Source organism: Cynocephalus volans, chromosome X (genome assembly GCF_027409185.1).
Source record: "Cynocephalus volans isolate mCynVol1 chromosome X, mCynVol1.pri, whole genome shotgun sequence".
NCBI lineage: Eukaryota > Metazoa > Chordata > Mammalia > Dermoptera > Cynocephalidae > Cynocephalus > Cynocephalus volans.
In genome coordinates this window covers 38610132-38624465 of record NC_084478.1, presented here as the reverse complement: position 1 = coordinate 38624465, position 14334 = coordinate 38610132, and the positions used below count along the sequence as shown (strand labels likewise).

The 14334-nt window shown below is 38.7% G+C and overlaps 1 pseudogene; it reads right to left on the bottom strand.

Annotated features, from left to right (window-relative positions):
- Window positions 1-305: 305 nt before the first annotated feature.
- On the bottom strand, window positions 306-1218 carry LOC134367896 (membrane progestin receptor alpha-like; annotated as a pseudogene).
- Window positions 1219-14334: the final 13116 nt, after the last annotated feature.

Here is a 14334-nt window from a genome sequence, read left to right as displayed (position 1 = left end):
CCTAACCCAAGCTGACCCCAGCCTCAACCTTAGTGAGAGGCAGTGGAGGGGCAAGCCAGGGTGGCCCACAACTTCATCTCTTTCCCTTTCCCAGGGAAGGGAGCTGGGGCAGGCCCAAGAGTGGACCCCAGCAGCTCCCAGCCAATTCCCCAATCCAAGGGTGGGCCAGTGCTACCCTTGGCAGTTGAGGTGTGCAAAGAGAGTCACTGCAGGCCAGACAGAAACAACTTGTTCCCATCTGGAGCCAAGATGGGAACCCTGTCCACTGCTCCTGTGCGTCCTTCCATACCAGCCGCCACGCCCCTTCATGTGGTCTTCTCATTGAGATTGCAGTGCACCAGCTGACTCAAAAGGAACACAGTGAGGACACTGCTGCCCATGGTGAGCAGGAAGAGACCAGAGAAGTTGTGGGGCCAGTGAGTGTGCAAAGGTTTACAGATGGGCCACCAGGCCTCACAGCCCAGTGCTATGGTCTCCACCGAGCCAGCGTGCACAGAACCAAGAAGACATGAAAAATTTGGTGGTCTTGCCCAAAGATATGACAGCTGCCAGGTAACCAGTGCTCTGGCATGAAGGTAGAGAAGAAAGCGGCAGCTAGCAGAAAGACCACCTGGCACTTGTAGTAGAGAAGAGAGAGGTTGTCCATGGCAGGGTCAGGGGACACCAATATGCAGTGTGCCATGGGGCTGATGTCCAGCACATAGGCCTGTGCAGAGGGCACCTTTTTGCAGGTGAGGCCCACCAAGCCCAGCTTTTGGATGCACTTGTAGCAGGAGCCAGTGTAGGAAAGCCAGGCGAGAAAGGCAGCCATGGGCAGGAAAATGGCCTACACCTCAGCATGCCAGGAAGGCTTGATGGCATAGTAGAAATGGGCCAAGGCACTGCCAAACTGGTACACAGCCAAACCCACATAGTCCAAGAAGAAGAAGCTGTAGTGCTAGAACTCAGATTTGGCTGCAGAAGGTGAGCCAAGGCACTGATGGAGAGGTAGGTGAAGGAGTCGAGAACAATGATGAAGAGGGGCAGGGAGTGTGGGTCTCCCCAGAAGTCCATGGTCCCCACAAAGACGGCCAGCCGCAGCAGCAAAGCCAGGGCCTCCAGCAGGTGTGTCACCGCCTTGTTGTGCTGCTGGAACACCATGGGGAAGTAGAAGTGCCAGGTCCCATGCAGCGGCCGGTAGCCTGCACAGATGTATGGCTTCCAGAAGGGGGAAACCATGGGCAAGAGATGGTTGAGTTCTGGGACACCTGTATGGCCGTGGCCGTGGGCCTGAGCAGGGAACCAAGATCACACAACAAGACAAGGGCAAAGCTGGGCTGGGATCGGGTGTCAAGGTTGATGGATGCTCGGCAAACTTGGTTGGCTCCTGTCCCCTCTGGCCTGAGCTGAGGAGCAGAGCTGGGAGAACCGCAGCGTCCGGGCTGCCATGGTGGTAGAGGAAGGCCAGCCGGGCAGCGGCTCGGCCCCGCACCAGGGGAAGGCGGGCGGCCACCGCGAGAGAGGCTCTCTGGTGCCCCGGGATTCTGCCGCCTCGCGGGGCCAGGGCGACCCCGAGCGCCCCACGCCCCTGCCTTACCGTTGCACAAGCAGCTCTCCCGCACCAAGTTCACGTGTTGAACGAACAGGAGAGAGGGTTCACCCGCACAGGCGACTACAGAATCCTGGGACTTCTTGTGGTCTTTGTGCAGATGGGGAAACGGAGGCCCAGAGAGCAGACGCGGTTGTCCAGGTTCCTCTGCTCAGCGGTGGTGTTGCGGATGCTCCAGATGAGGTTTTCCCACTTCTGGATGGACTAGAAATACTAGCTTCAGTTTCTGGGACTGGCTGAATTGGGGAGGGTGAGGGACAGTTGGAGCAGGACAGTGCACCGGTTTCTCAGCTGGAGCCCACAGCCCAGCCCTTCACTAACTTAAACCACACAGCCCACCCCTCAAGGCTACCTGTGGTCGACCTTCCCCACCTTCATTTCTCTGCTTGGGGAGTTGCACCCCTACCCTGGGCACACCTGGCTTATTCACGTTTCTACCCGAAGTCTTTTCCCACTGTAGCTTCCCCTGATCTGCCCAGCTCAATGCCCGTTCTTTGGACTCTGTTAAGACACTCGCTCTCTGCCCCTACTGTCAAATCTTCCCCCAGGTGTGGGAGCACCTGAAGGGTGAGGAATCCCTGAACATAGTAGGCCCTCAATAAAAATTGGATCAACAATGCCATGGATTGCGGGTTCCTCTGGTGTGCACAGACCTGGGTCAGGCAGAGTGGGGAAACACCTCCATCCCCTATTGGGAGCACACACCTGATGGATGGAGGGCTAGGAGGAGTTATACTACTGGTATAATGGTGATAATACCAACAACTGACAGGGTTGTTAGGAGGGTTAACTAAAACAATGGGCATGCAGCAATCCCACTGCTGGGTATACACCCAAACGACTGGAAATCATTATGTCGAAGGGATATTTGAAGGGATACCTGCATTTCCATGTTCATTGCAGCTCCACTAACAATAGCCAAGAGTTGGAACCAACCCCAATGCCCATCGGTAGATGACTGGGAAAGGAAAATGAGGTACACATATGCAATGGAACACCACTGTGCCACAAAAAAGAATGAAACTCCATCATTCGCAGCAACACGGATGAACCTGGAGAAAATTATGCCAAGTGAAATAAGCCAGGCACAGAAAGAGAAACACTGCATGTCTTCACCCACAAGTGGGAGACAAAAAAAATAATAACAATAATAATAATAAACAAATAAATAAAAAAGGAGAAAGATACAACAATCACCACAAATACACCAAACCTCCAAAAGAAGAGAACAGAACCGAGGCCACTAGGGAACAGGGGAGGGGGAGGAAGAGGAGGAAAGTGAGCCATCCAGAAACCATCAAAGGGTCATAAAGAAAAGTCATCCTGTGCAAAGATGAATATACCAATCATCCTGATTTGATCATCACATATTGTACATAGGCACAAACATTCAACTCTGTACCACACAAATATGTATAATCACGTTTCAATCAAAAAAAAAAAAATACAATGAGCATGAAGTTTCTTTGTCCAAAGCAAAGTATTAGAGAATTGTATATCTCTCTATTACATTATATAAAAAAATAATAATGTAATAGCATAATATCATCTCTACTTTAATAGGTTCATACAAACCAATTAGAATGAGTTAAATCGCCATTACCCATGTGGAAAGGAAAAGTAGCATAGAAAATCCTCATTTAGAAGAGATAGGGTATAGGAAGTGAGAACAAGTAAGGACATTATGGAGAAAATAGTCTATATAATGGAATGTATTCTATCATAGTCAAAAAAATTAAAAACTTGGAAGGTGACTTGGATTCAGCTTCCATTTTTGGAATACCTTCTCTGTGATAGGCTCATTTTTAAAGCTACAGTTTATTAAGCTATTGCCACGCTCTGGAGAGTTGACCCAAAGGTGAGCTTATGGGAGAGAAGTCACTTAACCATGAAACTTGGCTGTGGATATTTGAGAGTTTTTGGAGGCTAGGAAGTCCAAGGTCAAGGGGGTACATCTGGTAAGGGTCTTCTTCCTGTTGGAAACTCTGCAGAGTCTCATGGTGGCACAGGGCATCACATGGCAAGTGGGCAAGAACATTTACTTGCAGTTCTATGATCCATTTTCAGTTAATTTTTGTGAATAGTATAAGGTCTGTGTCTAGATTCATTCTTTTGCATGTGGACGTCCAGTTTTTCCAGCACCACTTATTGAAGACTATCTTTGCTTCATTGTATTACTTTTATTCCTTTGTCAAAGATCAATTGACTATATATATATATATATGTGGGTCTATTTCTGCAGTTACTGTACTGTTCCACTGATCTATTTGTCTATTATTTCACCAATACCACACTGGTTTGATTACTGTAGCTTTAAGTCTTGAAGTTGCATAGTGTTCTTTCAAATGTGTTCTTCTCCTTCAATATTGTGTTGGCTATTTGTGGAATGTACTAAAAAGCATATGTACTTCACAGGGCCTGGTATTCCAAAGTCTTGCAGTTTCAAATATTTACCTTGTGGAGGACCAGAAATTTTCCTCAGGCTATAATTCTCTGGTGTAAGATAAAGATTTGTGGCACAGCAAAGTTGCTGGCTCAAGCACAGACTGATAGTTACTGATTGTTATGTAAAGATACTGAGAAATTGCTGTAAGAAGGAATGTTTTCTAAGATCAAGCTTGGGTTGATAGGACCACTTAATTGCCTTACTGGAATGTCATCTGGATTTTTTCACTGAAAGTTACCAGTCTATATTGTTAAACTATAATCTCACCTATGTTCTCTTCCTGTAACTTCCTCGTCTGGAAAATAAATGCAGGAAGAGAACTCCAATTTGAGGTTAATTTCCCAAGGAAGGGTTGCCTCTTGCTGGAGGGTCCCAGGGAAGTTAACCACTTTGGGGCTTCTCACTGCTGAGAAGAGATGGGCTTTGAGTAATCCTTTGCATCTCCATCACCCAGGGGAAGTGGGGTGACAAATCCGTGGGGGTTGAAGCAACACAAAGCAACAGCTATTCTGGGTCTTTTGCTTCTCTATATAAACTTTAGAATTAGTTTGTTGCTATTCACAAAATAACTTGCTGGGATTTTGATTGGGTTGCAATGAATCTGTAGATAAAGTTTAGAATAATTGACATGTTGACAGTAATGAGTCTTCCTATTCATGTACATGGAATCACTCTCCATTTATTTAGTTCTTTGGTTTCTTTCATCCAAATTCTGCAGCTATCCTCATTTGAATCTTTTATATATTTTTTAAGATTTATAGCTAAGTGTTACATTTTGGGAGGTGCTAGTGTATATAGTAATACATATTTTATTTCCAATTTCACTTATTCTTTGTTTCTATATAGGAAAGCAATTGAGTTTTGTGTACTATCCTGTATCCCGTAACCTTCCTATAATTAATTACTAGTTCTAGGAAAGTTTTATGTCAATTCTTTTGGACTTTCTACATAAATGATCATGCTATCTGCAAACAAAGCAGTTTTATTTCTTTCTTTCCAATCTGTATATCTTTTATTTTATTTTGTTATCTTATTGGATTTGTTAGAACTTTCAGGACAACGTTTTTATTTTTCCTTCACTTTTGAAAGATAATTTCTCAGGGTATTTTAGGATTTTTTTTTTCTTTTGACACTTTATTTAACTCCATTCTCTTCTTGTTTGCATGGTTTCTGAGGAGAAGTTGGACGTGATTCTTGTCTTTGTTCCTCTATAGGCAAGGTGTCCCCTTCCCACCACCCCCTCCCAGCTTCTTTCATGAATTTTCTTAGGGAATTTATTTATTTTTAATTGAAATATATTGATTGCACATGTTTATGGGGTACAGAATTATATTTCAATATATGTATACAATGGGTGATGATCAAATCAGGGTAATTAGCATATTCACCATTGCAAAACTTTATTATTTATTTGTGATGTGAATATTTGATCCCCTCTCTTTTAGCCATTTGAGAACATACAGTAAATTATTAATTATAGATGCCTAGCACTACTGTACACCACTCGAATTTATTCTCCCCATCTAGCTGTAATTATGTGTTTATCATTGCTTTTCTGAAGTTTGAACACGATATGCCTAAGTGTCATTTTGTTGTTTTGTTTTCTTTGGCCATTGATTCTGTTTGTTGTTCTTCAAGGTTCCTGCATCTGTAGTTTAGTGTCTGACATTAATTTGGGGGAAATTTTCAGTCATTATTACTTCATATATTGCTTCTTTATCTTTATCTTTTTATTCTTCTTTTGTTATTCCCATTACATGTATGTTACACCTTTGTAGTTGTCCCACAGTTCTTGGTTATTCTGGTTTTCAGTTTTTTCTCTTTGCTTTTAGATTTTGGAAGTTTATATTGTCATACATTTAGGCTGAGAGAATTTTTTCCTCATCCATGTTCAGTCTACTAATGAACCCATCAAAAACATTATTCATTTTTTACAGTTTTTGATGTCTGTCATTTATTCTTGATTTTTTCTTAGAATTTCCATTTTCCTGCTTACCGTATTCATTTGTTCTTTAGCACATTATTCATATTTTTGTCAAAAAATATTTTGTCTGATAATTTCAGTATTCTTGCCATATGTGACTCTGGTTCAGACGCTTGTTCAGTCTTTTCAAACTGTGTTTTATTGCCTTTTAGTATGCCTTGTAATTTTTTTGTTGAAAGACTTGATGTACTAGATAAAAGGAATTGTAGTAAATAGGCCTTTAGTAATGTAGTGATAAGGTGTGTGTGTGGTGGGGTGAAATGTTCTATACTCCTATGATTAGGTGTCAGACTTTTGATGAGGCTGTGCCCCTGGACCACAAACTTCACAAGTGCTTCTCATTTTTTTTTAACTTCTTAGGTCGAACGTGATGACTGCAGGAAGCTGGAGTTGGGTAATTTCCTTCACCCATGTGGAAGGCTAAAAACAGCTAGAGTTGGTTATTTCCCTTCCTCCAGTTAGGCTAGGCTCTAATATAAACCCGACAGGTTAAGCTCCTGAAGGCAGGCCTTGATAAGAACAGATTGCTCTGACATATTTAAAAACAGATCCTTTCCCCTTCCCCTGCTGGAAGCACAAGGAGATTTTTCTCTAATATTCACTATGATGACATGGTGGACCTGAATATAAAACATACAAAAATGTGAGGGTCCCCCTATAACTGCCCCCCCACCCGGAGTTTTTATCTCTCAGGTTTGTCCACACTGAGCCTCCAGCAATTTATCAATTTTCCCAGTAACTGTTCAGGTTTTTTTTATCCCAGTACTTGTTCTTGCAGAGACTTCTGCTCATGGGTTTCTGTTCTGGTAAGTTGTGATTCTCTGCATCTACCTGCCTGTCTCCCCAACTTTGGGGGTGGTTGTTTGCCCTGTGAACTCATTTCTCTGATGAGTGGATCTAAGAAGAGTTGCTGATTTTTCAGTTTGTTCAACTTTTTACCTGTTACTAGGACAGAGTGAAGACATCTAAGCTCCTCACATACTGGACCTGAAACAGAAACTAGACATTAATTTTTTCAATTAAAAAAAAAAAAACACGCGAGAAAAATTTGGGGATGAGTGTGATGGTACTTCTCTAATTAGATCTTTGTTTTCTTTTGCCAGGAGCATGTGAGCACTATTAATTTGAGACCATTTTAGCCAAGCTCTCAGAGCCCCAGAATAACAATGGCAAATCTAGTTTACCATTTAGTTTAGGGAATAGACTTTGGAACCTGTTTTCAATAAGTGGGTTAAGAGAGTCCCTACAGTGGGAAGGCCCTGAACTTTCCCTTTTTCATTTGCCTTATGAGGCTAACAAAGCTGCAGCTTTGTTTCTCAGCGTTTTTCTCCAGATCAGAAAAAAATTTAAGGCAAAAGTAGTGTTGAGAGCTCCGTTTACCTTTTTGGGTTTTTACTTTCTTCTAGGTGTTCCTGACTTTCATGCTATCTCTTTGATGTTTTTGAGCATATATTCAAATGATTTTTTAGTTTAAAAGCTTTTTTAGTTGTTCAGAAGGGGAGAGTTGGCCATTATTACCTAGTTTCCCATTTCTAGAAGTAAAGGACACAACAGTATTGGTTTTATAATTATATTTTTAATATGCATTTATTTGAGATAAAAATGAAATTTTAGGGAAAGCCCTCACCACAGGTTGATGGGGAACCATCATGAGATGAGGTTTCAGAGGACTAGGCTCATTATCTCCTTATGGATTTACAAGAAAGAAGAACATGACTAATTAATCATCCTCTTAATTTAAGGAATGAAAATATTGGCCCTGAAAAAGGAATCTAAGGGAGAGGGTGAGATACTTTTAAAGGAATTTAGAGCTTAAACTTTTTAAAACATTTGGGTCCTGATATCTACTTGGATGTAGATGGCATAGCTTTATGTAATTTTTTTCTAAAACCAACTTGATTGCAGCAGAGAACACAGAAGATCTAAGTAGATGTCTTCCTTACGCATGGCATAAAACACACTCTTGTGATGTTCCCCAGAAGTTTTGAGAAAAAAAAATTAACCTGAACTTTTCTCAGTCTAATTGGTTATTTAATTTGAACTCAGAATTTTCCAAGTTAAGAATAAATATATGGACTGGTCACATTTTTATTTGAGAGGAATTAAATCCTGCTTGTATAATTTTACATCGAAGGTGTGTTTTATTTTAAACCTCATCCTTAAAACCTAGAAATTTGAAGAATGCTTGAAAATACCAGGTGAATTTATTAAAATTAAACTCAGAAGATGTTCATTGACCTATATAAAAAGCAATCAAAAATAATCCAGATTTTAATTTTTTCTAAATGTTCAAGCATGTAATTTTTAAATGTCATTTTAAAATCTAAGCTATTTGATACCAATTGAGTTCTAATTGCTCAAAAGTATGTTCCAACACAGTTATTAAAAAAATTGATGATTGCCTGAGGTAGATAGATATAATTTAAATCTATACAAATTAGTTATCATTGATCCAGTTGGCACTTGGTACATTTTAATTTTAATTCTCCTTGCTTATTAATCAAAGACAGTTTACATAAATTTACAATCATGACTCATGATATGCACCAATTGCTTTTTTAAAAAAATAAATGACATTGATTAATATTGTCTGAGAACCATTGCTGTTTTACATTTGTATAACTAAATGCACTGGTATTTTTTAAAGCAAAAATAATATCTTGACAGTTAATCTTTATAAAGATGTTGCTTTAAAAACTGAACTCTATTTAGCACAGCATATGATAATTTTTAAAGAAATGTTCCTATCAATTGACATAATTGAATTTTTTGTTGTTCAATTTAGATTCATTATTCATTCAAGAAGTTTCTTTCTGTAGATAACTCATTTGTCATTATGCTCATGACAAGTGCATCTTAAAAAGTAGTTAAAGCAACTTTTTCAACTGATGGTAACTAGAGAGGTGGTGAAGCACGATTTCTGGAGGTTGCGTGTATATAATTTTTTAACTTTTTCCCAGTATGAAATACTGCAATATTGATCAATCACTGAAACTTAGGATAACTACTAATGATGACTTTGGGACCCATTGGTTGAAGGTATTAAGAAAAGTCTAAAGCAAAAATAAGTCTCTCCCTTTACCTCAGGTAGGAGTTCTTAACACAAGGACTGGATAGTATTACATAATAATGAATACACTATAGCTTTGGAGTTGGAAATAATCGATCTATATTTTAGCTTTATACTTAACAGCTAGATGAAGTAGTCTTGCTTTTCTTATCCATAGTATGGTATTCCAATTGCTTCTGCTTTGCAGAGATGTTATAAAGATTGAAATAAAGTGTAATGAATCAAGTTTTTCATCTGACTGATAAACTAGGCATATGACCTAGTAACTACTTATAATCTAAGACCAAATGAAACAAGTAAAAAATGGAAATCAAATTAATGTGCTGTAGGAATACAGTTATGAGAATGGCTAACGTACATAAGGCTAATTAACTTTAAAAATTTAGAAAGTGAATGAAGTGAGAAATGATAATGAGGTGAGAACTAGGTCACGTTTTATAATCAGAAGTTTAATGTAACTATGCCCTGATTTGAATTTTATCTAAGATAGTTGGTTTGAGTGTGGGCATCAGGGATGTTCAGTTTTCGTGATTTTTGATGGAATTTTGACTTGTTCTAGCACGTTTCCTCTGCATATTCAAGATAATTTGTGAATCTTACCTGCACAAAACTAACTTTTCCACTTGATGAAAGCCTTAAGGGTATTTTAAGCCTTAAATTTGTCAGGGGCTTTTAATAAGTTTTTTTTTTTTCTTCATGGAAAGATTAATTAAAAAATGGATAAAAGAAAATGTAAATGCATTTGATGGATTTAACTTCTGTTCCTCCAAGCATAAATGTCATCGTGACGTTCTGCTAGGAACCAACATAATATATGAGTTTCATGCTGCTTCTTTGCAACTGTAGGTTTTTAATATCTGATATGCCAGAAAGTTATGTAGCATTTAAACTTTGCCTATAGGTAAAATAGCTTTAAAAATATATGCGTAGATACAAGGTTGAGCACTAATGTTTTATTTTTAAAAAGGATAGGATGGCATATTAGGGCACTTTGAAAAGCTCATGGAACTATTCATATTTTCGTATTATTTAATTCATTTTTTTTTTTTTTTGTCCTTTTTTGTGACCGCGCTCAGCCAGTGAGCCAACCGGCCATCCCTATATAGGATCCGAACCCGCGGTGGGAGCGCTGCTGCGCTCCCAGCGCCGCACTCTCCTGAGTGAGCCACGGGGTCGGCCCTTAATTCATTTTTTGAAGTACCCTTGTACAACATTTAAATCACCTAGAAAATACCCTTGTGTTCCTTTGTTTCAGTTACCCACCTGCACCCCACCTCAGGCTAACATCTGTCACTTTAGGCGAGTTTAGGTGAAAACATTAGGAGGAGAGAAGGAATTTAGGCAAGGAATTAGGGTAAGAACTAAAACAAGTTAGTTGTCATAGATCTGGTTAACACTCAAAACATTTTTATTTAATCCTCCTTTTTTATAAGCCAAAGGCAGTTTCCATACAATTATAATTGTGACTCATGATGTACAAATGCTTTTTTACAAAAAAGATTTTGATTGATATTTTTAAAAATTTGTCGCCATTTCACAATGTGAAGCATTGATTAAGCATTATTTAATATAAACATTATTTTGACAGCTATATTTATAAATAAATTACTTCGAAAACCTGAACTTCGTATTTTACCACAGTGTATAATATATGTACAAGTATTAGTATACACTATTGAGTACAAATAATATTGAAGGCAGGGGCTGCCAGCAGAGTAGTTAAAGCTATGACATTGTTCAAAGAACACAACTTGTAAATAATAACCTATTTAATTTGCCAAGTGATTGTCTGTTTCAGGTTGAGTCTTAACGACTTTCAGTATCATTTTAATATGTGTACAGTAGGTTTAACACTGTGAAGTAGTTGTGAGGAGTAAACGAGGTAATACATGAAAAAGCAAGGTGACATAGTTAAAGCATAGGTAAGATCAGCATGACCGCATTGAAGACATAAGAGGAAACTAGTATAGGTTTTGCAGAGACAAGTAACTCGACCTCCATAATCTGCCATCTGGATTGCTGCACTTGCCTCTTTTATCTGCTTTTGTTAAGATGCATTTATTCATCACATAATAGAAACCAGATTTAGCCTCTTCTGCTTAAGCTTTCCATTGTGTTTAAGGCTAAATTCAAACTCCTCTTTCTTGTTTCCAAAGTCCCAACTTCCCTGCCCTACCTAACCCTTTGAGCTCAAGCAGACATTTTTCTCTTGCTCACTATGCTTAAGCAAACTGATCTTTTGTTTTGCTCCTATAAAACACCAAGCTGATTCCCACCTTTGGATTTTTGCCTTAGTGTGTACCTCTACTTGGAATGATTTTTCCTGGTTTATCTCATGGCTGGTTTCTTTTTGTCATTCAGAGCTGACATGTTCCTAGAGGGGCTTTCTAAGACCATCTATTCTGAAATAGCTACCCAGTAACTATAAAATCTCTCCATTTAATTATATTAACAGAAAACATGGCTAATTAACATTTCTTTGATTTCTTGTTTGTTAATAGATTATTTTTCTTTATCCCCTAAAATGTAAGCTCCATGAGAGGAGGGACTTTTTCTATCTTGTTCACCAATATGACCACAGATCCTGTAATAGTATTTGACACATAGAAGATACACATTTGTTTAATAATGAATGTTGGACAGATGAAAATATTGCTTTAAAGATTCATCTTGAGAATCAACCAAATTTAGACAATAAGCCTATTAAACACAAAGGTTATTGCAGTAATACTGGTACAAGGCAATAAGAATCTAGAATATAGGTTCTTAATGCTTTGAGAAGCTAATGAAAGCTAATTATCATTTTTTATAAACTCACATAGGTGTAAATAAAATTATGCACATTGTCTGTGGATTTGCAGGTTCTCTATCACATCTCCATAACTCCATTGACCCTTGAATAAAAAAACCCAACTCTCATACATTGTTGGTGGGACTGCAAAATGGTGCAGCCTCTATGGAAAATGGTATGGAGGTTCCTTAAACAATTGCAAATAGATCTACCATACGACCCAGCCATCCCACTGTTGGGAATATACCCAGAGGAATGGAAATCATCAAGTCAAAGGTATACCTGTTCCCCAATGTTCATCGCAGCACTCTTTACAATAGCCAAGAGTTGGAACCAGCCCAAATGCCCATCATCAGATGAGTGGATACGGAAAATGTGGTACATCTACACAATGGAATACTACTCAGCTATAAAAACGAATGAAATACTGCCATTTGCAACAACATGGATGGACCTTGAGAGAATTATATTAAGTGAAACAAGTCAGGCACAGAAAGAGAAATACCACATGTTCTCACTTATTGGAGGGAGCTAAAAATTAATATATAAATTCACACACACACATACACACACACACACAAACCGGGGGGGGGGGGGGAAGAAGATATAACAACCACAATTATTTGAAGTTGATACAACAAGCAAACAGAAAGGACATTGTTGGGGGGGAGGGGGGGGAGGGAGAAGGGAGGGAGGTTTTGGTGATGGGAAGCAATAATCAGCTACAATGTATATCGACAAAATAAAATTAAAAAAAAAAAAAAAAAAAAAAAAAAACCCAAGTCTACACTCTATTCTATGCAGTGGGGATGGAAAGGAAAAGAAAAATTTGAGGGGCATTTTAAGCGAAAATAGAATTCAGATACTAAATTGAGGGACAGTAAAAAGAATGCTGCCATTAAAATACTATATTGAGAAATGTGGCTGATGTTAAAAGGACAGTTTTGAAGTTCGTGACCCATTGGCAATTAGAATTAGAGAACTGCAATTCTGGTGTGTGGAGGATACTAACATTTATAAAGCAAATGTATTTCACAGGGCATAGCTTCCACAGCCCTGTTGTTTCAGGTATAGACTAACATTTTAGAATTACACATAATAATGTTAAGCTTGCAAAAGACAAAAACTTTCCCTGGGCTAAAATCTCTTTTGTAGATAAAGAATTGTAATACAGCAAAATTGTTGGCTCCAAGGGCAGATGTCCTTGGTGCAAATAAACGTAATGATTGTTGCTATGACAATTATCTTACTGTTCTTTTTGTAACCACCTATGTTCCTTTTCTGTAACTTTCTGGACTGGAGAATAAATACTAAGAGAAAACTCAATTCGGTGTTATTTTTCTGAGGAATGCTTCTCTCCTGAGGGTTCCTGGAAAATTAACCCCTTCAGGGCCTCTCACTACTCAGAAGAAATGGGCTTTGAGTAATCCTTTGTGTCTCCATCACTCTGGGGGAGAGGTGACACTATTGGAAATCTCAAATGGGGAGACAGGTTTAGGTAATCAGTAGAAAATCATTATTGAAATCATGATGTTTCAGCTTTTCAAAGAAATTGATGCATAGAGAAATATACATTTAGGGAATGAGAAAAGAAAGAACAATTAAAAGAGAAAAATACTGATTGACCAACCTCTCCCAACATTCCTTTTCATTCTACCCTTCCCAACCTCTGATAACACCATTCCACTCCCCACTTCTATGAAATCAACTTTTTGATTCTACATATGAGTGAGATCATATGGTATTTGTCCCACTGTGCCTGGCATATTTCACTTAATATGTCTTCCAGGTTCATCTGTATTGTCACAAATGTATCAACTATTTTTTAAAAAGACAAAAAAAAATAGAATGAATTCTGAAAAGTAGGATGGAATTAGGACAATATATTTTCACAAAAATGAAATGCTAAGGAATTTCAACACTGTATTGGAATAGTGAGTGCTCAAGAGTCATGTGAGACTTGGGCACTTCTGGAAAGAACTGAATGAAGCAAGAGTAGGCAGGGCAATGACTGGCCTCATTGATCAGAAGATCTGAAGGCAATGTCCCAGAAGGACTAGAAAGCAAAACAGAAGTGGAATGTTTAGGAGACATGGTGGTTCCAAGGAGTTTGTGGATAATCCAGAGAAAGAGAAAACTGAAGATCTGGGCTGAGGGAGTGAGCTTATTTAACAAATAAAAACCAATATGAGCCAGACACAGAGAAGGAAAAAACAAATGAAAGCATGTTTTGTATTGAATCGGTAGATTGCTTTTGGTAGAATGGACATTTTCATGTTGTTAATCTTTCCCATCCAAGAGCATGGTATGTCTTCCCATGTTTTAGTGTCCTCTTTAATTTCTTTCAGTAGTGTTTCATAGTTCTCATTGTAGAGATCTTCTACCTCCTTGGTTAAATTGATTTCTAGGTATTTTATTTTTGATGACTATTGTAAATGAGCTTACTTTCTTGTTT